The following is a 24,762-nucleotide window of genomic DNA, read 5'->3' as shown; positions in this document are numbered from 1 at the left end:
GATGTGGCTCAGTGAGATGGCTGATACTTTTGGCTTGGTAGATGTCTGGCGCTCACTACACCCCACACTCCAGCAATACACTTTTCACTCTGGTGCACATGGCAGCCTCTCCCGTATCGATTATTTTTTTATGTTAGCCTCCACTCTGTCCACTGTTCGGGAGGTACGACATCTTCCCCGGGGTATCTCGGACCACTCCCCCTTGCTGATTACGATCTCTGTGGGTGGTCTACTTGGCAACAGGGTCCCCCCGATTCCTCCCTGGCATTTCCGAAACCCCCGGCTTCGCTCAGATTTGATTAAGGCAATAGATTGCTACTTCACTGAGAATGTGGGCTCGGTCACTTCCCCCACTGTTCTTTGGGAGGCCTTCAAGACGGTTATTAGGGGCTCCGCCCTATCATTCATTGCTGCAGAGCGTAGGGTAAAGAGGGAGGCTGTTGTGGCTCTTGAAACCGAAATTACTGCGCTTGAAAGTGAGTTGGGTGGGAATGACACGCCTGCACTGCTGCACACTCTGGAATTGAAGCAAGCAGACTATAAAGCCTGTGTCACGGATGCTGCTAAACTGATGCGAGCGAATCAACTAGGCCGACTGTATGATGTGGGCGACAAGGCTAGCAAGCTCCTTGCGTGGTTGGATAAGACTGAACGTGCGAGTCGTGTTGTACCAGCCATTGTTCGTGAATCTGGTGAGAGTGTCTCTGATCCGGGTGAAATTGTTGATTGCTTTGTGGACCACTTCCGGACGGTTTACACGCCTGTTAGTGATCGAGATGAGGCCGATTCCAGGCTATTACTGCGAGACATTGCCCTACCCACTGTGTCGGATGAGGATGGTCTTGCCCTTGAGGCCCCTTTTACTGTCGATGAGATTGCCCTCGCTATCCGATCCTTGCGCTCTGGAAAGGCGATGGGCCCCAATGGACTCCCCATTGAACTTTACAAACTTTGTCCGGACAAGATGGCCGCCCACCTGCGTCACATGTTTCTCGAGGCGGTTGAGGCTGGATGCCTCCCCCTTGAGCAGCGCCTCGCCACCATAGTAGTCATTTATAAGGACGGCAAACCTCGTGACCGCTGCGCCTCGTACCGCCCCATTTCTCTCCTTAACGCGGAACCCAAAATCCTTGCCAAAGTACTGGCCAATCGGTTGCTTAAGGTGATTTGCGACCTGATCCACCCGGATCAGTCCGGTTTCATCCCCCATAGGAACACTGCCCTTAATCTGCGTAGGCTCCACAGCGTTCTCGCGAGAGCTCCAATTCTCGCCGAGCCGGCAGTGGTCGCTTCCCTGGACGCCACAATGGCTTTTGACACTATCGAATGGCCCTACCTATGGGCGGCCCTCGCTAAATTTGGCTTTGGCCCTAATTTCATCGCATGGGTCAAGCTCCTTTACGAGCGGCCACTGGCTCAGGTCGCGGTAAATGGCAGGTGCTCAGACCCCTTCCCCCTCGGCCGTGGCACGCGCCAGGGCTGTCCGCTCTCCCCGCTTCTATTCGCATTGGCGCTCGAGCCCCTTGCCGCATGGCTCCGGTGGGAACCCTCTATTAAAAGGATCCGATGGTCCCCAGACCTCGAGGATCGTGTCTCCTTGTACGCGGATGATATCCTTCTTTATCTCACTTCCCCTCAGAAGTCGCTTAACGTTCTCTTTGACGTTCTCACGGCCTTCGGTAAGAACTCGGGACTTATCATCAACTGGACCAAGTCCTGTGTCTACGTCATAGCTGGTCCTCTGCCGCCTCTACCCCGCAGGTTTCCCATTCTGGTAGCGGCCGACGGCTTTAAGTATTTGGGGATCTATGTATCCATGACCTCCTCGGTCCGCTATGAGCGAAATTTGTATGCTCCGCTCCGTAGACTTAAGCAAGATGTTCGACGATGGCGCGATTTGCCTCTATCTCCATTGGGCCGAGCGGCACTCTTTAAAATGATGTCGCTCCCCCGATTTCTTTACGCCCTGCAAAATTTTTTCGACCCTGTCCCAGCTCGCTACTTCCGTGAAGTCGAGAGTTTACAGCGACAACTGATTTGGGATGGCCGTGCCCGTATTGCCTTGTCCAAGCTCACGCTCTCCTGGTATGATGGTGGTATTGCGTTGCCGGATATTAGACGGTATTACTGGGCCTCGCACCTGAGCGCTATCAACCATGCGACCTACGCTCCGGAGCCCGCTCCCGCCTTTGCCCTGGATAAACTATTGTTACCCGGTGGCAATTTTAATAGGGCTCTGTATTCAAAGGCACCCTTTCGACTCCTTACGGGCCCGACGAAATGTGCAGTGCGGGCATGGAGGGACGCTACCGTGGCCACGGGCTGGGGTGGTAGGCTGACACGTAAGACGCCACTGTATGATTCGGAACGGTTGGGCAACCTGTGGAAGACGAAAGGGTTTGAGAAATGGGACATGATTGGGATCAGCACGGTGGAGGATCTATGGGCACGGGGCGCGGTTAAATCCTTTGAGTTATTGAAACTGGAATACCGGCTTGATGATAGAGAGCACTTCCGGTATATGCAGGTGAGGCATGCCTTGTCTTCCGTCTTTCCATCTGGTACCGACATCCCGCAGTCCTCCCCTTTGGAGGATCGAGTTCTAGACGGCCACGTCCCCGATAGTACCATCTCCTTAATCTACAAAAAGCTTATTAACAACAGGGCTGACCAACTTGAGAAGCTCCGGGCTTCCTGGACGGCTGACGGACTCGAATTGGACGACGAGGACTGGCAGTCAGCTGTGTCCTCCCCTAAGGGGGGCGCTATTCCGGCTCGGCTTCGCTTTGTCCAGTTGAAGATCCTCCACCGTGTGTATCTGACTGGAGTGCGTCTGGTGCGAATGGGTTTGGTTTCGGATGGACGATGCAGGCGTGGGTGTGGGATGGATGGCACCTTTCTTCATGTTCTGTGGGAATGCCCGATGATTGCAGCATATTGGTCCAGGGTGCATGATGTTATGAGTCGTGTCACTGGGATCCCACTCCTTCCCGAAGCACGACGTTGTCTGTTAAATGTGTGGGAACCGTCTGATTGTAATGCTGCCCAGACACTTTGGGTTACCCTGGGCAACATGGTCGCAAAGAGAGACATCGCGCAGCTCTGGGGCTCCCCTAGATTACCATTGCTCAGTGCCTGGAAAGAGAACATGGACTGGTCCATGTTCCGAGAGAAGACGGTGTATGAGGCTCGGGGGCGTCCAGGGAAGTGGTCCAGAGTCTGGGCTCCGTGGAATACTTATCGCGGAGATATCTGTTCTCCCCCGCTTGACTATGAGGTCCCTCTCCCCTCCTCTCCATGATTCACGTTCCTCCCCCAATTTCGCTACATGCATTGTTTTCCCCCTCGTGCTCACCCCCCCTTGCCAGATGTCCTTCTTTGCTACGTCACTTTCCCCCCCACCTCCAGCGACCCTTGCCACTATGATGCCATGTGTTTGTGTGTTGTTGTTCTTTACGACAAAAACATAAAATTAAACCTTTCTTATCCTATTTGTATGATGCTATGCTCTAACCGATAATGTGGACTTGAAAGATTGCTTTAGCAACGTACTGTCTCACAATCTACTTTACACTCAGCCTGTTCATGTCATAGCGGCCGGCCCTGCGGGGTTGTAGGCAGACGCTGTGTATTGTGCATTCGTAAATAAAGGTTTAAAAAAAAAATAAAAAAAAAAAAAAACAAGTCACATGACCTGTTATGCTTACGTTACGCGCTGCGCGCCGCGCTCTGGATCGCTTCTGGGAAGCTGCGCCTCGCGCACCGGAGCACTTCCGGGTGCGCTAACGCGGCGCGTCATATGACGCATTACGCGACAACGCAGGTCCAGAATATAGTCAAAATGTCTCCACCAACCAGCGGTCGGAACACAACCCCTTTCAGTAGTCCAAAAAGTTCTGTTAAATGACAACAGAAGGGACAGGCAACAAGAATCATCAGTCAAAGAGGGGAGGGCAAGTTCTTCTCTACCGGGTCACGTTGGGGCTCCACCGGAAGTGATCGAATTGGTAGTCTACAGTGTTTCTGGATGTTTCAGACTGACGCTGGCGTCAGCATGAGAACACCACTATCTCGTGGCTCCGTCGTGGCCATTGCGCGAGCAATCATGGCAGCCGCTCCCCACCGGAAGCCTGCGGGAGTCGGGGGTCCCGGTGACTGTTGTAGAATCTTCAAGGCTGAGGGGACTCTTTTGGGAATGGGGCCCATGCCCTAGCAGTCAAGCGTCCAAGTTCCACGGTTGCCCAGAGCCATCTTTGTAGGCCAGGCCCAAGTCTGTGGAACCAACCGCCATTTCGTGAGCTCCGTAGCAGCCGCCTGTCGCTGTACCGCAAGATTGGGTGCAATTCCGTTGGATGGCGGGTGAGACGTAATAGCAAGAGCAGGCGCAATTCAGCTGGCCGAGCGAGGCACTGTGTTGCAAGAGCGGGCGCAAGTCAGCTGGTCGAGTGAAGCGCTGGGGTGTAGCTGAGAAACCTCCACCTGGGGAGGTGGGGGAGGCTCGTTCGCGCCGCCTCTCCCTTCTAGTGCACCCCACGCCGTTTCCTGGCGCAGGTATATGTGATGGTCGGACCAGGGCACCGCAGGACGTGTCTTCAGGTCAAACGGATTGTGGGACAAGGTGTGGAGCAGGCGCAATTATCTCGGGGGCCTCCGTCAAGCGGTTCAGGGAGGCACCGCATCACATTGTTTCCAATGCAGTCAGGTCCACAAACAGCCCCCACTTACTTTGAGAATAGTGAAGCTGCAGCAGGTGCAAATAAGCTTCAGACAGTGTTACAAGCGCTGCTCGGAACCCTCAACTATGGCACACAACATCCAGGACTTATGCCATTTGTGCAAGGCAGTGACATCCAAGCATCTCAGGGACCAAGCAACATACCATATCCAGAGTCCTTCCCACAGCCTCTGCCTTCCTTCTTACCTAGTTATTGTTCTTTCACTCCCACTCCAGGCTTTTAGTCTGTGGATGGAAAATCATGAACCTACACTCACCTATGAAAATCTTACTATTGATGGTTGATTTTGAGCCCCAAATACAAAGGCTTGTTTGGATCGATGTTGCAGCAGGCTGCCATGTAAATAGTTATTTAATAAAACGTTTTACCCTGTTACTTTGCTGGTGTGTTGTATATATTTATAATATTTGCACAGGGTTTGTCGTTATTTTGGGTGGGGTGGCCGGCGGAGCCGAGCTGTCTTGCAGCCATCATGGTGTCGAGCTCAGTTCCTCTCACTAGTTTCGTATTTCTCAAAAAGGGTTGCTCATAATGTTTCTATTTTAGCTAGGTCAAAAAGAGATCCCATTAGTGGCCTACTGATTTTGCTTGATTCCTTTTGTTTTAACGATTTTTCACTATCTGCAAAGACTAAACAGAGTATTGTGACTCTGTGCTTGTTTGTAAATAGAGAATGAACAAAAGAGAACCAATTCCAAAACAATAAATGCTAGGATAACAATGAATCAAATGGAGAGGGAAGCAGGCACGACGGGTTACAACGGGGGCAAAGGCCTGTGTTACCTACCCTTCACTATCTGCAAAGAGAGAATACTCCTAAAAGAAAAGAGGAGGGGGGGGGGCAGCGTTCAAAGCACATCAGCGTGCATAAACACGAAAATGTTTTTACCTACCACGTACTTGACATTTTAAAGCTTTTGATATTTGCTATTAAAAAAACATTGAAATTCACTGAAAAAACTATAGGTTATAGACCATATATAGTTAGGAATTAGCATTTACAAAACCTTGAAAATTCACTGAAAAAACCATAGGTTATAGACCATATATAGTTAGGGATTAGCATTTACAAAACCTTATGTTACTCGCACAAAACCATTGAAATTCGCATATATAGTTAGTTGCACTAACTATATATCGCGCACCCACAATCCACTGCTGATGATGTCACATATTACATCATTCATGACATGGTCAGTGACATCACTGATGACATCACTGATGACAACATCCAGTGACTGTGTGTTTCTGTAAAGTTAAAATATGTCTTACATATTGAAGAATGAGTGGATGTATAAGTGTCTGGATGAAGGATTTAGTAGGTGCATGACTGACTGCATGAGTGAGTGATTAGATGTGTCTCACTGAGTGCATGGGTTAGTGACTAAACTGTCTTAATTTGTGCATCATTATGTCTGTTGTTCTGTAAACTGCTGCATGTGTTGATCAGTAGCTATATGAGTAACTATATGGGTTATTGATTGGTTGCCCAAGTATTTGTATGGGAGACTGAGTGTGTGTGTGGGTGGCTGGGAGGTGTATGACTCTGTGCATAGATGTGTGAGCAGTTGATTCACTAGATGTATGGGTTCAAAAGTGCATGTGGAAACAGCTGTATGGGCGGTTGCTTGTGTGCATGAGTGTATTGGTGAGTGAATGGATATCTCAGTGCTACATGTCAAAGTAAGTACATATGTAAACACAGTACATGTGAGAGTTGACATATATAAATAACTGTGCATAAGAGCCAGTGAATGTGTGAGTGGCTGTATGGATCATTGTGAACTTGTATCAGGGATTGTATGAGAGAGTAAATATGTGTTAGTACATGTTTGAATAAGTAAGGTGTGTATAACTGTATAGTTGAGGAAATGGAGGTGTGATTGATTCTTTGCATGACTGACTAGGTGTGTGAGTAACTCCATGGATGAGTGACAGTCTGTGAGTGTCTGTTTACACTGAGTGTATCTAAGGTTATATTAGAGTCTGAAGAGGTTCATCGTATTATCACATGAATGATGTCATCAGTGATGTGATCAGTAATGTCAAATGAGATGTCATGAGTGATGTCATTTGAGATGTCTTCAGTGATGTCATCAGTGATGTCATTTGAGATGTCATCAGTGATGTCACTGACCATGTCATGAATGATGTAATATGTGACATCATCAGCAGTGGATTGCGGGTGCGCGATATATAGTTAGTGCAACTAACTATACATGCGAATTTCAATGGTTTTGTGCGAGTAAAATAAAGTTTTGTAAATGCTAATCCCTAACTATATATGGTCTATAATCTATGGTTTTTTCAGTGAATTTTCAAGGTTTTGTAAATGCTAATTCCTAACTATATATGGTCTATAACCTATGGTTTTTTCAGTGAATATATATATATATATATATATATATATATATATATATATATATATATAAACCACAAATGCCCGAAGCTTTTGATAAGGCACACGACATCACCCCAGCCATCCGGCATACTTTAGCTCGCCATGATTCACCTTTTTGATTCCTTTTCGCCGACGCGTTTCAGGGCTCTGTAGCACCTTCTTCCTGGGCAGCTTACAAGCAATACTGAGGCTTGCAATACATTTTTTCCTCGGTTTATTAACATCACATGACCCTGCAGCGGCCCTCCCATCTTGTGCTGCTGCAGTGTTTGATGGGACATGTATTCACCAAATTGCAAGCAAAAATATCCTTTGAGTAAGTTCAGTGATTGTTTGTTAATTTTAAAGCACATTACATTCCTTTAGTAGGATGATGACCCTCTTGGCACGCTGTTTTCGGGCGATGTGCTGACGGTGAAGAACAGTTCCTCTCCCTTGCCTCTCCTTGTTCGAGATGGTGCCCCATCCACGGCAGGGACCGGCTGTGCATAAACATAAACCACAAATGTCCGAAGCTTTTGATAAGGCACACAACATCACCCGAGCCATCGGCATACTTTAGCTCGCCATGATTCACCTTTTTGATTCCTTTTCACCAACGTATTTCAGGGCTCTGCGGCCCCTTCTTCCTGGGCAGCTTACAAGCAATACTGAGGTTTGCAATTAATTTTTTCCTCGGTTTATTAACATCACATGACCCTGCAGCGGCCCCTCCCATCTTGTGCTGCTGCAGTGTTTGATGGGACATGTATTCACCAAATTGCAAGCAAAAATATCCTTTGAGTAAGTTCAGTAATTGTTTGTTAATTTATAAGCACATTATATTCCTTTAGTAGGATGATGACCCTCTTGGCGCGCTGTTTTGGAGCGATGTGCTGACGGCGAAGAACAGTTCCTCTCCCTTGCCTCTCCTTGTTCGAGATGGTGTCCCATCCAACATCGAGGTATTTTTGGAGGGACTTCCCTTCCAAACCACTTGTTTTGCTAATTTTTCATCAGTTTTTCTAATGTTTTATATTTTTCTTTTAAGCTGGTGTTCCGTGTTCCTGCTGTTGCATTCTGGACTGTTGAGTCCAACCTCGGTGTATGAATATCGTTAAACATCTCCGCTGCCGCTGCCTCGCGGTCTCTCAGCGCGTTGGCCGACATGATTGGGGATTATATCTGAATAGCTTGGTAAGTGCTCGCATTGGGGTTGGCGTTTAGAATTCCTCCGTCAAAACCCCCTCCGAGATCACTTTGCACACCTCTCTACCCAGCGTTACGCTTGACGCAGTCCTAGCTCAGTTCCGTTGTCAGTTTCGTCTTGCGTCCTCTGACACTAGTCCGTCCCGACGTGGATCCCGTAGTTCTCTGCTTTTATGCTGCTGGGGGGCAGGACACAGTGAGTCCTCCTGGATATTTATATATATCCTCACTCCAAGTCCACCAATGCATGCCAAACTCCTCGAGGCGAGTGCTTCACAACATGAGGGTGGACTCATGAATATTTGAATATAACAGCTACTTGACGTACTTGCGGGGTCATCATAATGACATAATTTATTCTTAAGCAGACGCGTTTCAGCTAGTTGCCTTTATCAATGCTTGCCGAATGAGATCGACACTGTATATGCTAAGTCGTTCTTTATACGCCATGAAGATGACTCCTGTTGGTGCATGCAAGCATAGTTAGCAAAGAAGGAAGAAGGACTTGTGCCATTACAGTTTCAAATGCTTTTTGTTTCAGCTCCATGTCAGTGTGTCAATAAACATTACTAACAAATGTCGGTACCAGCATGTTAAAGATCTTCATCCATATCCAGTTCGAAATACCAAAATGTTTTGTTGTTCCTTTGAATACGAAGACACTGCTAGCACTTAAATTCACAGCCACACCTTCATGTAAAATGTATACAGTCCTTCCAATTCTCTATAATTATATATATAGCTGGTAGATGTGCTTTGGAATACAAAATCCTATGTTTAATGACATTCGTAGTTAATAGAGTGCATTAAAAAAGTTTTTAAAAGTTCTATTTACCTTTTGTTTTGTTGTGCATTGTGTTGTTGTACTCCACAACTGCCACAGGGTCCCAAGGCTTGTAGTAGCGAGGACATGGTGTTTGAGTAGATTGTGTGGGCTTATGGGCAGGGGCTGGCTATTTATCCTTTTGTTCCTCCCATACAGTTGTGGGAGTTAAACTGCTTTGCTTCCTTTGATGGAAATTATAATTCTATAACAGCGGATGGAGTTTTGTCTTTCATCCATTCACTGTTTTTAGGGTCCAAAATGGTAGATGTGTAGCAGGGTTTCCGTTCTCCCACAGAACTGTGCATAGAGATCTAGAACCTTAGTGAGTAAGGATGATCCAAAAACTCATCTCAGTGTCAGAAATCTCGTTACCTAGCTAGCTACAGTGTCTCATGGATCATTATGGAATGATACATGTATTTAGACAAACCAGAACATGATCTTTAGAATACCTCAGGAGTCGTGGAACACATGAACACTCTTTCGTTATATAATCATTTCAAACCAAAACTGAGAGTCAAAGAACACAAGTGCAAGTTTGAAATATTTATTATTCAATGCAAAGTTCTCAAACGCAGTATCTTGTATAATATCAAAATGCAGATTATAAAAACCATAGTCAGCAGCATAGTCACTAATCCATAGTAAGCAAAAGGTGCTAGCATGATATAATGCAAAACCTATAGAAATCTTTAGCACCTATATTTCGCGCACCCTATCTAGCATATTATTTTATATCTAAGAAGGTCTCATTCGGGCTTTAGCAGGGCGACCCCATACCTCTCAATGTCAGTAGGAGCAGTTCACATCAGCAGCTACCAGCTCTCTTCATGCGCAGCACCAAGTGTCCGCGTTCATTCCGTGTAACTCTATCTTAAACCCGCGTAGAGCCCAAAATGTTGGCATCAACATTATTTGTGTTATGTCTAATGTCTAATGTGGTGCGAGGATCAGACTTCCCAGCAACCTTGTGTTAGGTTAATCTTAGAGTGTGCAGCTCTCAGTGTGCAGACAGTTGTACCAAGTGTACAAGGCAAAGCTGATAGCATAGGAATAACATATTATTCTCAAATAAAACACCTCACCACTTCTAGGGTGAAAGCTACAACAACAAGTACGTGTCGTGTGCAAAACTGAAGCCTGAAGGCAAAACGGCTGTTTAAACATGTAATACACTCATGCTAACTTAACGCAATATATGTAATGAAGTATCCATATGACACCCCCCCATTGGTCCGAGCACCGCCAATCATAAGGGAAAAGGCAATACTAAATCAGATACAAAATTTGAAAGCAAAATTCAATAATCTTGAGCTAAAATAAGCTAAAAATATGTATGAATGAATATGTATGAATGAATATGTATGAATGCCTACAGTGGCCTCAAATCTAAAAAAATAACAAAAGTCTTGAACCAAAAGTCTTCCGCCAGGTCAAAAAATTATGAAATGTATGACCAGGTCGCATCCTTTCAAATCTTTGTAAGAGAAAAAACCAAGGCACTTATCCGATATCCAAAGTCATGTGCCACCTAGACGTTATCTCCAGCGACATCACGTGAGTGAACTCTCCATCAGCTGAACATAGTCCATCCTTCCAATTCAGCGAGGGGAAAGTTATATTTCACAACAAAGCATTCCTTCCAGGCATCTCACGATTGGAAAGTATATGCAAAGAAAGTTGCAACAGCCTCCAGTATGAAATCACTGCCATCATCCGAAAATAGTTCAGCCATCCAATTTAGCAATGGGAAAGAACATACGTGCTCCTCCAGATCGCTGTGTGTCAGAAAGGCATTCGCCGCTGCAGAGATCTCCCATTGGCCCAGAACTCCATTTATCGCTGCCAAGGCCATAACTCTCTCGCCAGAACAGATCAGCTCGTGAGCCACAACGGGACGCATTAGCTGATCAAAATCGACGTCAGGAGCAGTCCTCAAGCATAGGCATAAATCAATCGCCCAATCGAACTCGCAGCTCAGGCAGTGAAACACAGGTTGGACACACGTGAAGTCGGTGAACCGAAATGACAATCTATAGGCCGTGCTTAATGCTGCAAGCGGCAATGTTCCATAGTAATTGAGCATCCGATTACGACACAGGGTCAGGAGGCGTTGAACGGCGTCTTGCGCAGGATGGGCATCCATGTTTTATGAAGAAAAACACCAACAGAAAGCCTGCGGCCACAGCCAGCAATACAGGTATTCCACCAAACAAACTCCCAAAAATAGTGTGGAAAAACGTGGGAATGATACCAAAAACTTTTTCAAACGTAGTCACGAGGCCACTGCTTACCAGTTTAAAAAAATGTGCCAGCCCAGTCGTTGAAGAAGTATTAAAAATCTGGTGTACCAGCTCGCAGAAATGAAATGGCAAATCAGTGTTTAAAAGCGCCTGCACCTCTGTGCGGGTGTTAGCTATGTGAAGGACATAAGTTTCCCGGGCCGAACTCAGGGTCACTTGTTTTTGAGACAAAAGAGCCCTTATTCTGCTTAAACCATTGAATTTCGCTTCCAAGGTTGGGATCCGTGGCCAGATGGAGACATCTGAAGAGCCATGCGTGGGTGGGTATAGGACGTTCTTGCAGCACACTACACGCTCTGATACAGTAACTATATAAGCCACACCAATTAATAAACCACAACATAATTCGTTGTTTAAAAGCAAATAACTACCATTTGTTAATAAAGTAAATGTGGGAACTACTGCTGGAACTGGCGTGCCTTTTAAAACACATGCTAAATTTGGGCGGTCCTGATTACAAGAACCGTGTAACTGAATGTGTCTGCATATTAATGAATGGTCAGGTGACTGTGTGCATTCCTCACCATTAAGATTCACTTCTTTTCCATCTTTCAGACATCTGTATGTGTATGGTAATGACCATGCCTCATGTAGGAATGCATTGCCTAGTGGCTCATATCGTCCTATAGCAATATACCGCATACAGTTAGTAAATTTATATAAAGGAAATGGTAATGTAATTAAACCATGAATAAGCCACGTGGCAGTGGTTGTTTCAGCAACAGAGAAAGGTAAGGATTCTAGCTTCTCAATATGTAACATAGAAAACGATGCATCACGCATTGAAAGCATGCGCTGTTTATCAGTAAGATTAAAAGGGGCAAATAGTGATGAAACGTTCAATGAGGTCCAGGGAACTCGACCAGCCTTAATTGTCTGTAGAGTCCAGGCAAACTGCATTACAGAACGTAATTGATTTTGACCATGGTATAACGTGGACACTTCATCATGTACAATATCAACAACAGAAGAAACAATATTATCCAATGTGTAAATTCTGGAAGAAAGCGTGTTAATACTATTATCGACCACTGCAAGCACTTTTTCCAAATTGGCTTGATCAATAGCCCTCAGGCGTTTAGCTGCTTCGACTCTTGAAAATTTCCAAATTTCATTGTAAATAGCATAAATAAAGCGTTTAGACCTACCCATAGTCGGGCCTTTTATAAAATCATTTAACTCTATGTTCTCATTCAACTGGGACAGATGCAGTTTAACTGCAGCTAAAGTGGAATGTTGTAACCAGTTCTGACACAATTTGCCTACTGAATAAGTTGTAACAGTGTGATCTGAGTCAAACCTGGGATCTGGCCTGATGCGTGTAAAACCCTCAGACAAACCCAAAAAACGACTTTGGCAAGAATCAGAGCTCCTTTGCCATAAAAGCCACCCATCCGGATCAAAACTGGAAATATTAAAAGAGGAATTCTGCAAAAGTGCTTGTACCTCACTTATGGGCAATGTAGTGAAATTACTCCAACCTGAATATTCTTCTAAATCAGGGATAGTAGGGGTATTTAATTTTTTAGATGTAGCCAATCCAAAACATGTTGTTTGGGAAATAGTCGAATTTAAAAACAACATGTGATTCGGGATGAGACATGCACGATGCAAAGCCTCAGTGCCTTGTACCTGCCAATCTTTGGTACCCCAAACCGATTTAAGGTCAATAGCATCCTTCCATAACTCATAGCCATCCACAGATAACCTTTCTAGAAAGGACTTTGAATACAACAATTTTGTGTCAGTCAGTCTAACTTTTGGCATGGATTTCTGTTTCACCTTGAAGTAAAAAGACTCAGGATTTGATTGATTAAAATCTGTAAAGTAAGAGTATTTTCCCAGAAAAGTACTTGAGCTCCCCTGTAAAGGAGCAGGGCAATGTTCCCACTGAGTGTAATTCACAGGAACCCGCCTGGAACTTGTCTTGTGCAAGAAATGATTTCCATAATGTTGGTAACAAAACAAATCACCATATTTGACAGAATCTAAATACAAATCCTCATCATCAAAGGCCGCATAATATTTCAAATCAGAGAACAATGCTTCTACGGCCTGAAGATCCCAATCATCAGAACGAATATTTTGCTTAATCACATCTCCCATGTTTACTCTAAGCACATTAGGAACATTAATAACTTCTGTGGGGCCATGTATCTGAAACCTAACCGCAACCCACACAATCCCATCAAGGACAGGCCAAGCAGTAATTTGTACTGAATGTAAGTCTCTCTTTAGTCTGTGTGCTGAATGCGAGGAGGAGTGAGGGGCCAATGTTCCATTAAGGTACCGAATTCCTGTTCTTTCTTTCACATAATGGCCATCAATCAGGCGAAAAAAATAAAACACAAAACCAATTGACATAAAAAGATAAAACGAAAATAGTATCAGCCAAACGTATGTCCAAGGCGGAATTAAAAAATGTTTTTTAAACAACGTGGCATATTTTGCAATAGTTGATGGTTTCTTTGAAAGTTCCGAAACAGAGTCAAAAGAGAATCTGGACTGGTTAGCCAAACGTGCATGTAAATCGGACATGGATAAATCAGCAGGATCTGCATAGGTCACCTCATCAATGTTAGTAACAGGAATAGTATTTAATAAAGGACTTGATATGGCAGGCATCTCGAGGGACACCTCCTGATCTGCACCAGATGTAATAGCCAGCACAGAGTGCCTCACCATGGAAGGACAGGATACAGCCGGTGTCATGCTATGAAGAATCGGCCACCCTGTGTGTCTTGACATTGTCAATAGAAATAAATCTGTTTTCTTTACGACCTGGAAGTGGTGGTAAAATGACTGTTCTTGTGCCCTTCACTCCAAGGACCCGAACTGGTGCTCGATATGAGGGACCAAACTCCTTTTTGTTATCGATCTTCTCTCGAACCAGTTCTCCAACTTGGGGTAGCCAGCCAACTACCGGGATCTGCAACGCATCATCCGACGTGGAGGGCAAGTGTTCCTTTGCAAGACTGTCTCTGGTCTTTTGTAGATCCTGTAAAACATTGCAATGTTCATCTACGTCAAAGGCCGCGGCCTGGGCCTGGCAGTCTGCACCATCAAGGTCAGGGACGTACATCTTGATACCAAAGAGCATTTCGTATGGGGTCCGCCCACCCAGAGACCTTCTAGGGAGATTATTAAGCGCACGCTGCACGCCATAGAGGTGGGTCAGCCAGTTTCTACCAGTGCCTATAACTCGGGCTGTCAAAGATTGCTTTAAGTCGCGGTTCATTCTTTCTACCACAGAATTGCCCTCAGGCCTGTAGGGGCTTGAAAACTTCACCTGTACTCCCAACGAAACCATAGCATCCTTATACGCCTTAGAGGCGAAAGCCGGACCCTGGTCCGAATGGAAAGCACCACAAGCAAAGATTCCCACAAAGACACGCAAATCCTTAATGACAGTCCGTGAATCAGCGCTGCGATGCGGCCATAACCACACAAAGCGTGTGCATGAGTCGACTGCTACTAAGATGTATTTATACGCAGTATCAGAAGAGAAAGGACCGCAGTGATCCAAATAAACACAACCAAGCGGTTTATTAGAGATGTACAACTTGGTCTGAGGCGGACGCGCAGCAGTAGAAGGCTTAATCTGCTGACAAATGTCACACATAAGGACATAATCGCGCGTCTGTTTGTACAGTCCCCGCCACCAGAACCTCTGTTGTAGCTGTGATACAGTGGCTGAGACGCCCGCATGCGCAGACGCCACACCTTCATGAGCCGCTGTAATCAGAGAAGCTCTGCGATCCGAGTTGGGAACTAGACGCTCTCCAACTTCAGGAATTTTCACATAAGGAACCTTATCGGGACTTAAGTGGTATGTGTACTTCGAAGGGAACCCCGCAGGATATTTACCTCCCTTCGATGTGGCAGCAACAGCCGCCAAGATGTCGTCATCTATTTTGCTCTTGGACCTCGTGACCGCTGCAACTAAATATTTTGATACCGCAGACTTCGCTGCCTCATCAGCAAGCGAATTGCCAACAGCGTGGACTCCCACGCGCTGGTGGCCGAGAGTATGAATCACAAACACGAGTGGCAGGTTCTCTTTAAGTTCCGCCACTCGGACCCAGATCATTTTATGTTTTATTGTACTACCTTTGGAATCACGAAAATCATTCTGAATCCAAAAGAACAAGTTCTCATTGTAAGACTGGACACAGTAGTAAGAATCACTTACGATTAAAGTTGTCACACTAGGATCTGCGTACTCCAATGCGAGCATAAGAGCACGGAGCTCTGCTAATTGTGCGGTGCAGTCTCCAAGCGTCTGCGTGTGCACGACACTGGACTTGAACTCATCGTTCACCATGGCACCGACAACAATGGCGCAAGCGGAAACGTAGGCATGTTTAGAGCCATGCGCAACCTGCGCTGAACCATCCGTGTAAATGATACAGTGGAAATCCTCCAACGGCCGCATTGCTAAAGGAGCAGGATGAACAAATTCATACTGTAAATACTCCTGCGACCGTAAAGCGGCGTCAAAAATAAACGTGACATCCTGAGATGTCAAGGATGTAGCCCACTGAATCCACCGAGGGTGCAAAGCTTTAGAATTCGGTACACTGGCTTTCGTGACCGCCTCCAATGCAGGACACGGGGTAACAACCAACATGCGCTTTCCCTGCGACAGGGCACGTTCTTTAAGAATTGCCATCTGCACAGCCGTTAAAACTTTCTCCACAGTGGAAAAACGCAGTTCAGCCGAAGTGTACAAGTGTGACTTGTAAGCAATAGGTACAGTATCCCCCTCATTAAAAGTCAGGTACGTGAAACCCACCGTCCCAGGGATAATTCTTATCACCAGGTTAGTCTGGTTATCACGGGTCTGTAAGAAGTCAGAAGTGAGCAAATCAGCCTGCAAAGACTGCAGAATGGCTGAATGCTCAGGCAGCCAGCATGATTTGGAAAAAGATGGTTGCACCAAGGCATATAAAGGCTTGATACGCTGGGCATATTCCGGAATGTATGTCCTCCCGAAATTTAAAAAACCCAGTAAAGACTGTAATTTTTTCAGTGTTGTCGGAGAGCGCAACTGCGCGCACTTCTCCAGGAAGTGAGGAGCCAATCCCTTTCCTTCATGGTTAAGTTCATAACCTAGAAACAACACTGTGTACTCCGCAATGTGTGATTTTGCAAAGTTAAACTTGTAACCCATGTCTGCAAAGTTACAAATTATGCTGTTTACTCGACACAGATGCACCCAAAGCTCGTCGTCTGTGAGATAAATGTCATCCACATACGAACATGCAACTGGATCGAAACTCTCCAAAAGAGAGACAATGCGGGCGGAAAACACTCCAGGACTATTTTTATATCCCATTGGGAGTCGTTTAAACATTTTTTGTACACCGCCGCATGTAAAACTGGTCCATTGGGAACTTAGACCATCTAATCTATGTGCATAAAAACCATTGGAAATGTCAAGCGTGGTTTTGAACCGTTTACGCTCAAGACTATTCACTAGGGCAGAGCCGTGAGTATTCTGTACCGCACAGTTACGGCAATGCGAGTTCAAATGCCGGTAATCCAAAACCAGACGATATGAGCCGTCCGGCTTGTTAACAGTAAAAAGGGGATTATTCATTGGTGACACACATGTTTCAATTACACCTTGATATTCCAATTGTTCAAGGATAGCCGCGACCGAAGCTTTAGCTTCACGTCGTATGGGGTACTGGGGTTGTGGCTGAGGCTGTGACCGTAAAGGAATCTCATGGCTAGGGGACAATTTATCCCAGCCACACTGATTTCGGTACACAGCCGGCGCAAGCGCCAGAGCCCACTCTTCTGCAAAATGCAGCGCTTCCACTCTCGGTACAGTGTGCGCGAAACTGGGGAGGATTACCTCCTCCCCTCGCGGAGCTGCGAGAACAAAAGGTGGGGGCCAGTCAGCCTCCGAAAGCAAAATGTCATACGTATCTGAAAGGTTCTCCCAGAATACCCCTCTTACAGTTCGCTGCATGTCACCTTCAATTAACAGGACAATTTCAAAAAGTCTTTCAGGGGGAGCAACATGTGTATCAGCTGTTTCGATTACAACATAAGTGTCAGTCGCTGTCACCTTCAACAGTGGACGGAGGGCCTCTCTCACTATGGTAATCTCCGCCGCGCTGTCCAGCAAGGTCAGAGCCCACGTCAGATTCCGAAGCCGCGTTCTCACTATCTGGGGCATATCGATGCGCCGTTAAGGCAGCGACTTTCTTCTTGGCAAACTGCGGTCTCTTTGGCGTAGAGTCGTCCCGCTGGTCCCCTTCACTCCGCGTGCGGGGCTGGCCACGTCCTTGCTGACCACCCCTGCCCCTGCCGCCCCCTCCACCACCGGTTGACGGAGCCGATGAGCCCTGAAAGGAACGAGGAGAGCGTTGGTCAGATGCCTGATATCTGTCAGGCGATTTAATCGTAGCGCGATCGCGCAATTCATAAACTCGCTCTGACTGCGCAGGTTGTGAAGGCGCCGGACTTGAGACCGGTGTCTGTTCTTGCTGTTGCTTACCCTTATTCTGCTTTTTGGGCCAAGTTTGTTTTTTGGACTTGGGCTGTCCACCCGTTTCCGAAGACTGCCCCTGGGGCTTCTTCTTTTCTTTTTCAAGAAAAACCTTCGCACCCTTAGAATTGCGGCCAACCATTTTATAAGCCGCCACAATAATTCTTGCCAGCTGACGGGGTTTCTCGGCATCGGGTACTAACGCCAGACCATTGGCCACCTGAAAGTTCACTGCATCCCCTTTTACATTGGCAAGGATAATACCGCAAACTGTCTCAAATGAACCGTTCAGGCGCATACCCAACTCAACCGCCGACTCAGGTCCGTGATCATCCTGAACACGCTTGAGGATCTCAGACAGGTTCGAAACTGAAGGTGTGCCAAAGCACCTCGAGTAAACCGCTGCAAATGTCTTACCCCATGTTTCACAGTCAGCAAGTTCCGGGGCTATTTCCTTCGGTAAACTAAGCGTAAGAATCCGGTGTTTTTCACTCGGAGTCGTATTTGGAAACACAGCCTCTAACTGGTCGAATTTCTCGGCAAGCCAGTAAGGAAATTCATCCGTACTATCTGGCTTTCTGCCCATAACGGAATTCACCAAGACAGGACTGATTTTCAAACCAGCCTGTTCTGCTCGAAGCTGCGCACCTGCGGGGGCTGCGCCTTGAATATTACGACTAATGTAATGAACAAGCGCCCTAATCACGCCAACCGAGACCTCATGAAGACGCCTCAGGTCACCTACGTTACAAGTGGCGCGATTAGGATGAGGAGTAAATCCACCCAAGGCGGGCCAATTTGTGCCCGGAATGGACAAAGGACCTAACCTCGTAGCGTTCAAAGAATGGGGTAGGGCGCCACCAAACCAAACTCCGTGCTGCCAAGCGTCTATAGGTACTTCCAGTGCCCTGTACGGAGCATAAGCCGCCGGTACTGCCGAGGGAGTGTATGAATGGAAGACGCCCGAATTAGCGTCCACAGCCGGAAATGTTACCCAGGAATAAAATAATTCGTACGGGTACGCATGTTCCGCACTCACCACTAGAACCACAGCCAAGCCGTCCACAGGGACATTGTATGTCCGCAAGTGGTCGCGAACCGCGATGCGGCTATGCTGCGCAATTTCCACGGCCATGGTAGCAAAGGAAGTGAAAAGAGACAAAGAACAGTTTGTAGCACAACTGGGTAGTAATTCAAAGAAACCGTTTACAGAAGAATTCAAGCTTGAAAAGACCTATTTCAAAAATAGGCAGGTTTTTCCGACACCACCGTTTACCGGAAACGGATATGAAGGTGTTAAGGTTTGAATGATATACTACTCGAGTGTCATGAAATACGGCCAACCAATCCGTTGGGCGCCATGTAGCAGGGTTTCCGTTCTCCCACAGAACTGTGCATAGAGATCTAGAACCTTAGTGAGTAAGGATGATCCAAAAACTCATCTCAGTGTCAGAAATCTCGTTACCTAGCTAGCTACAGTGTCTCATGGATCATTATGGAATGATACATATATTTAGACAAACCAGAACATGATCTTTAGAATACCTCAGGAGTCGTGGAACACATGAACACTCTTTCGTTATATAATCATTTCAAACCAAAACTGAGAGTCAAAGAACACAAGTGCAAGTTTGAAATATTTATTATTCAATGCAAAGTTCTCAAACGCAGTATCTTGTATAATATCAAAATGCAGATTATAAAAACCATAGTCAGCAGCATAGTCACTAATCCATAGTAAGCAAAAGGTGCTAGCATGATATAATGCAAAACCTATAGAAATCTTTAGCACCTATATTTCGCGCACCCTATCTAGCATATTATTTTATATCTAAGAAGGTCTCATTCGGGCTTTAGCAGGGCGACCCCATACCTCTCAATGTCAGTAGGAGCAGTTCACATCAGCAGCTACCAGCTCTCTTCATGCGCAGCACCAAGTGTCCGCGTTCATTCCGTGTAACTCTATCTTAAACCCGCGTAGAGCCCAAAATGTTGGCATCAACATTATTTGTGTTATGTCTAATGTCTAATGTGGTGCGAGGATCAGACTTCCCAGCAACCTTGTGTTAGGTTAATCTTAGAGTGTGCAGCTCTCAGTGTGCAGACAGTTGTACCAAGTGTACAAGGCAAAGCTGATAGCATAGGAATAACATATTATTCTCAAATAAAACACCTCACCACTTCTAGGGTGAAAGCTACAACAACAAGTACGTGTCGTGTGCAAAACTGAAGCCTGAAGGCAAAACGGCTGTTTAAACATGTAATACACTCATGCTAACTTAACGCAATATATGTAATGAAGTATCCATATGACAGATGGAAGAAGTGAAATGTGAAAGTGGACCAAATCACAAAACATTAACTAGGGCAGATAAACCTCCATGGTTGAACCACCCTTTTTTGATGGGCCTTCTACATCTGCCAAACACTAGATCAGGCTCTAACTTCCTTAAACTGAAAAAATGTTGTAATAACTACTTTTCTAGTCAAAAGCCTCAGAGCTAGAAACAGTATTCAAAGACAGGGAATTGGGAAGTCCTTATGCAGATATTCTGTGTTTTTTTCTATTCAGGGCACTGAACTTTAATGTCACTGTTAACACTGGACACAACCTCCTTTCACGTATTAACCAACATCAAAGAGTCAGATTTGCTCTTGGTTCTTTTTTTGTTTTAAGCATTCCCCCTGTTGATCTCCTGCCATATTTCACAAACAAGAACGACTGATTTGAGATGACATTAAGCACTGAAGCACACTCTTTTTCAGGTGTATATATATATTTCTTCTTTTTATCAATTCCTTTGACCCCAAGAGACTACCAAACAGCTAAAATTGTCAGGTCAAAATATACACATATAATTAGAAATATGTACAATATTACAGTTGGCAAAACAATGTGCAACCTCGCTTGCAAAATTTATTATAGCACAGATCTTTGTTTTCCTGGACTTGCCAGAGAAGTTAACCAACACCAAAACCTTCCTACTAAGGTAATCTGTGAACTTTCATGTAACAAAATTCTAAAAGCTTTAACACAGTGTAATAACAATTCACTGGCTTTAACATTTGCTTCTCACAATTAAAGTTACTTAAGGAAACTCAAGATACCTATATCAAAATGGGGAGATGCTTTCCATGATCATAAATGCTATCATTACCGTATTACAGTACTCAGGGTTTAGCTCTCACTGCACAAAGAAGGAATACAGATAGGAATGTAATCCTTTGCAGCAGCTGGTTTACACCTGAACATTCTGTTTCAAATACATAACATATAACTAGAGGTTTTTCTCTAAACTCAGTAAGTACCACATGATCTATTCCTGTCATGTGTTTAAGTACAAAATCAAATTTTAGCTGCTGTATGGGCTGAAAGGGACATTGTTCATCTTGAAAGGGAGCGATTGTAACTCCACACAAAACAGTCTTCTTCTCCCTGTTCACGTGGAATAGTATCTGATATGAAATTTCTATACCTTCCTTTCTGGCTGCCCTGCAAAGTTATTTTAAATCTTAAAATAATTGATCTGTAAAAGGCACGCAAATGCCCCCTTGTATTATGCACATAATAAACATAATCAAGTCAGTAGTCAGAATCAGCAAGAAAATAATTACTTCCTTGCTGAACTTCACATCAGTTTGGCACTGTGGAGATACATTAAAGATGTTGCAAACTCTGGTCTGCCAATGAAATAACACTATTGTTATTGTTTCCATACCTTACTCTCTGGGGGACGATGTCATATATTTGGGGCTCTTACTTCTGGCTCAAAGTGTCTGGATGCAACCCCTTCGGTTGACAGTGGGAGGTGGGGAGTATGATAGGGGCAAGACACCTTTCAAATGATAATAATGTGAACTAAACTCAGGACTGTCAGAAAACCTTTTGCGAGCATAAAGGCAAATGGGATATAACCTTTTTATTAAGTAAGAGCTTAGTCTGTGAGAGCAGATTTTTTCCATCTTTTAGATGGCTCTGGGTTTAAAAAGGTGGTAGCAGGAAGGTTAATGAAGTTTTACAAGGCATATTGTGGCTTCTTGCTGATATCAAAGTCTTTTTTGATAATTTCATGTAAGTTCCTGCTATTATTGTTCAGAACTGGTGAATTCTCTCAACTATGTAAGGAAAGTGAGAAGTATTTATACAGTTAAGGGGTAATTTTACCCCTCAGGATAATTTAATATTACAACAGTTTTCCTGCTCAGTGCGATAGGAACTGCAGTTTAAGGGGTTTGTTTTGTTTGATTGCTATTGGAACCAGTGAGATGAAGCTACCATCTGTAGGATTATGACTGAATGCCCCAATGTCAGAAATATGCCTCAAATTAAATGATGCAGGTGCACTGCAAAGCATATGTGGGTCTCAGATTCCCAGTCTTATTGCCAGTCCTTTGAGCCTCACACCTCTGGATTGAAGTGTGGACAAAAACGAACCACCCTCACCACTCATATTGTGGTATGTTTTAGAGGCACACATTAAGCTAAATTATTTGTGGAGAACCTTACATATATTAGTAGACCTTAGAGCAAAGCTTTGGTCTTCAAGGTGTCGTTGGAGAAGAACATACTCAATGCTTTGTCCTTAGGCACTGTGGAGTGCACGGGTATCCATTTCTTTATATATGTTAAAGTTGGTGAATCTTCTTAGTCACCAAAAAACTGTGCATGGAGCGGGTTGAGAACAGTGTCTCATCCAGTTAAACCTGTGACTGTATGTATGTGCAAGCGTGAGCATGAGAGGTCAGTGGAAGACAGACACAACCCAGGAGAATTTCCATTTTAGGCACTGAGATACTGAGCATGAATATCAGTACACTGGTGGATCCATCAAAGTGTCTCATGATGCTGAGGTAGATATTTTGTGATAGCAATATACTGAAGCATCTAGTTGGGTGCTCCACGACTCTGGCGAATATGGACATACAGATCAGGAAACAGCAGCATCTGACAGTGGTCACATTACATGGTTAGAGGGCCCTTTATTGAGTAAGCTATTTGGATTATCCAAAAATGTGTTATTAGAAATTATGAGATTAGAATATGATGAAAGGTCAAACTAACTCTTGCTTGGATATTGATGTTAAGCAGCACTCACTCTGTGTTTTTAAAGCTGAGTTGCCCTACAAGAGGGTGTCTGAAATAATTTTGTATTAAATGGCTGGGAGTGGGGGCGTGGCCAAGATGGCGGTGTGAGCGGACATGTCTTGCTGAGCTCCCGCCGCCGGTCACCGACTTCAGCATAAAAATAGCATCTGCCCGGCCAAGAATAGCCTCGCGGGACGCCTGACACCGGCGCCGCTGCAGCGGCGACCTTTTGGGCTGGAGCTGAGAGCGGAGGAACCCTGGCCCTTGACGAGATCGGCCGCGGAGGCGGCGGCGGCTGGGGCCTAGCGCGCTCCACGAGCCGGGAGCGAGGGCGAGAGTGAGGCCGCGGTGGGAGGAGCCACGGAGCCGCCTGAGGTCGACCAAGGCGGGCAGCAGCAGAGGCGGCAGGTCCGGCCCGCGCGGCGACGGGCGAGGCTTCCCGCGACCCAGTGTGGAGGCTTCTGCGGACCTGCCACCCCTATCGGACAACGGAACGGCCCCTGCCCAGACGACTGCCGGCACCCATCAATAGACTTAGCAGCAGCGCCTGGAGGGTCCGTGCGGTGCACGAAGGTGAGGCGCGGGGGGCGGGCGCCTGTCCCCGACTCACGGCGAACCCGGCACAGCGGAGAAGAGGTAACGGGGGGGGTGAGACAGCGACACCGGGCCCCCCTCGCCCACGCTGCGATTCCGGCGACGTGTGGCGGACTCCGCACCTGCACAGGGACCAGCCGGGGGCCACGCCTGGGTGACACGACGAGAGTGGGGCCCCCGCACCTGACACTGCGCCTGCCTGCTCGGGGGGCTCCTGGCGGCGTGCTGACCCCGAGCCCTGATCGCTGGGCCACATCGTGACGCCTGGCCCCAGCCTGGCCCATAGCTATCGCGCCCGGCGCGCTACCCACCCCACTGCCCACGTGCCGGGCGACACGGGACATCGACACGCTTGAGGCCTGGGGCCACCGGTACTAGTGGCAGCCGGTCACCACGCGGGGGACAGTCGCACAAAGCCATGTCCAACGCTAGGACAAGGAAGGAACGCTCCATTACGGAGCTCTTCACCCCCGGCGCGATGGTAAAGAAGACGGATGTCGCGACGGCCAGCCACCGAGCGGGCTCCGAGAAGAAAGGCCAGGCCTCTCCACCCCAGGGACAGGTGGACCCGGAGGGCCCGGTCACGCGCTCCTTTCTGGAGTCACTCTTTACGGGCCTGCGCGAAGACATTCGGGCCTTGAAGAAAGAACTCCAAGAGGAAATTAAGGAAGTGCGCCGACACACCGACGCCATTGGTGAGAGAGTAGCGGAGTTGGAGACGAAGAGCGACACGCAGGATACGGAAATTGAGGCACTGCGCCAGGAGCTGGGGCGCATACACGACCAGCAAGTGGACCTCCAGACCCATGCCGAGGACTTGGAGAACCGCTCCAGGCGGCACAACATCAGAATCCGGGGGGTAATGCAATCCCCGGACACGGAGGACCTCTTTCAATTCACCCAGGGCCTGTTCAATCATATACTAGGCCGGCCGGCGGACTCTCCACTGGGCCTGGACAGAGTGCATCGAACAGGCCCACCTAGAGCTACTACGGCCCACCCAGCTGACATCCTGGTATGCGTACAAGACTTTCGGACCAAAGAGGAGATCCTCAACAAAGCGCGCCAGATGGCGCCGGTCTCCTTTGGCGCACACTCCCCTGCTCTATATCAGGACCTCGCAGCG

Source organism: Lissotriton vulgaris, chromosome 6, assembly GCF_964263255.1.
Source record: "Lissotriton vulgaris chromosome 6, aLisVul1.2, whole genome shotgun sequence".
In the NCBI taxonomy this organism is placed as follows: domain Eukaryota; kingdom Metazoa; phylum Chordata; class Amphibia; order Caudata; family Salamandridae; genus Lissotriton; species Lissotriton vulgaris.
The sequence above is the reverse complement of the archived record's forward strand: the minus strand, read 5'-3'. Positions refer to the sequence as shown.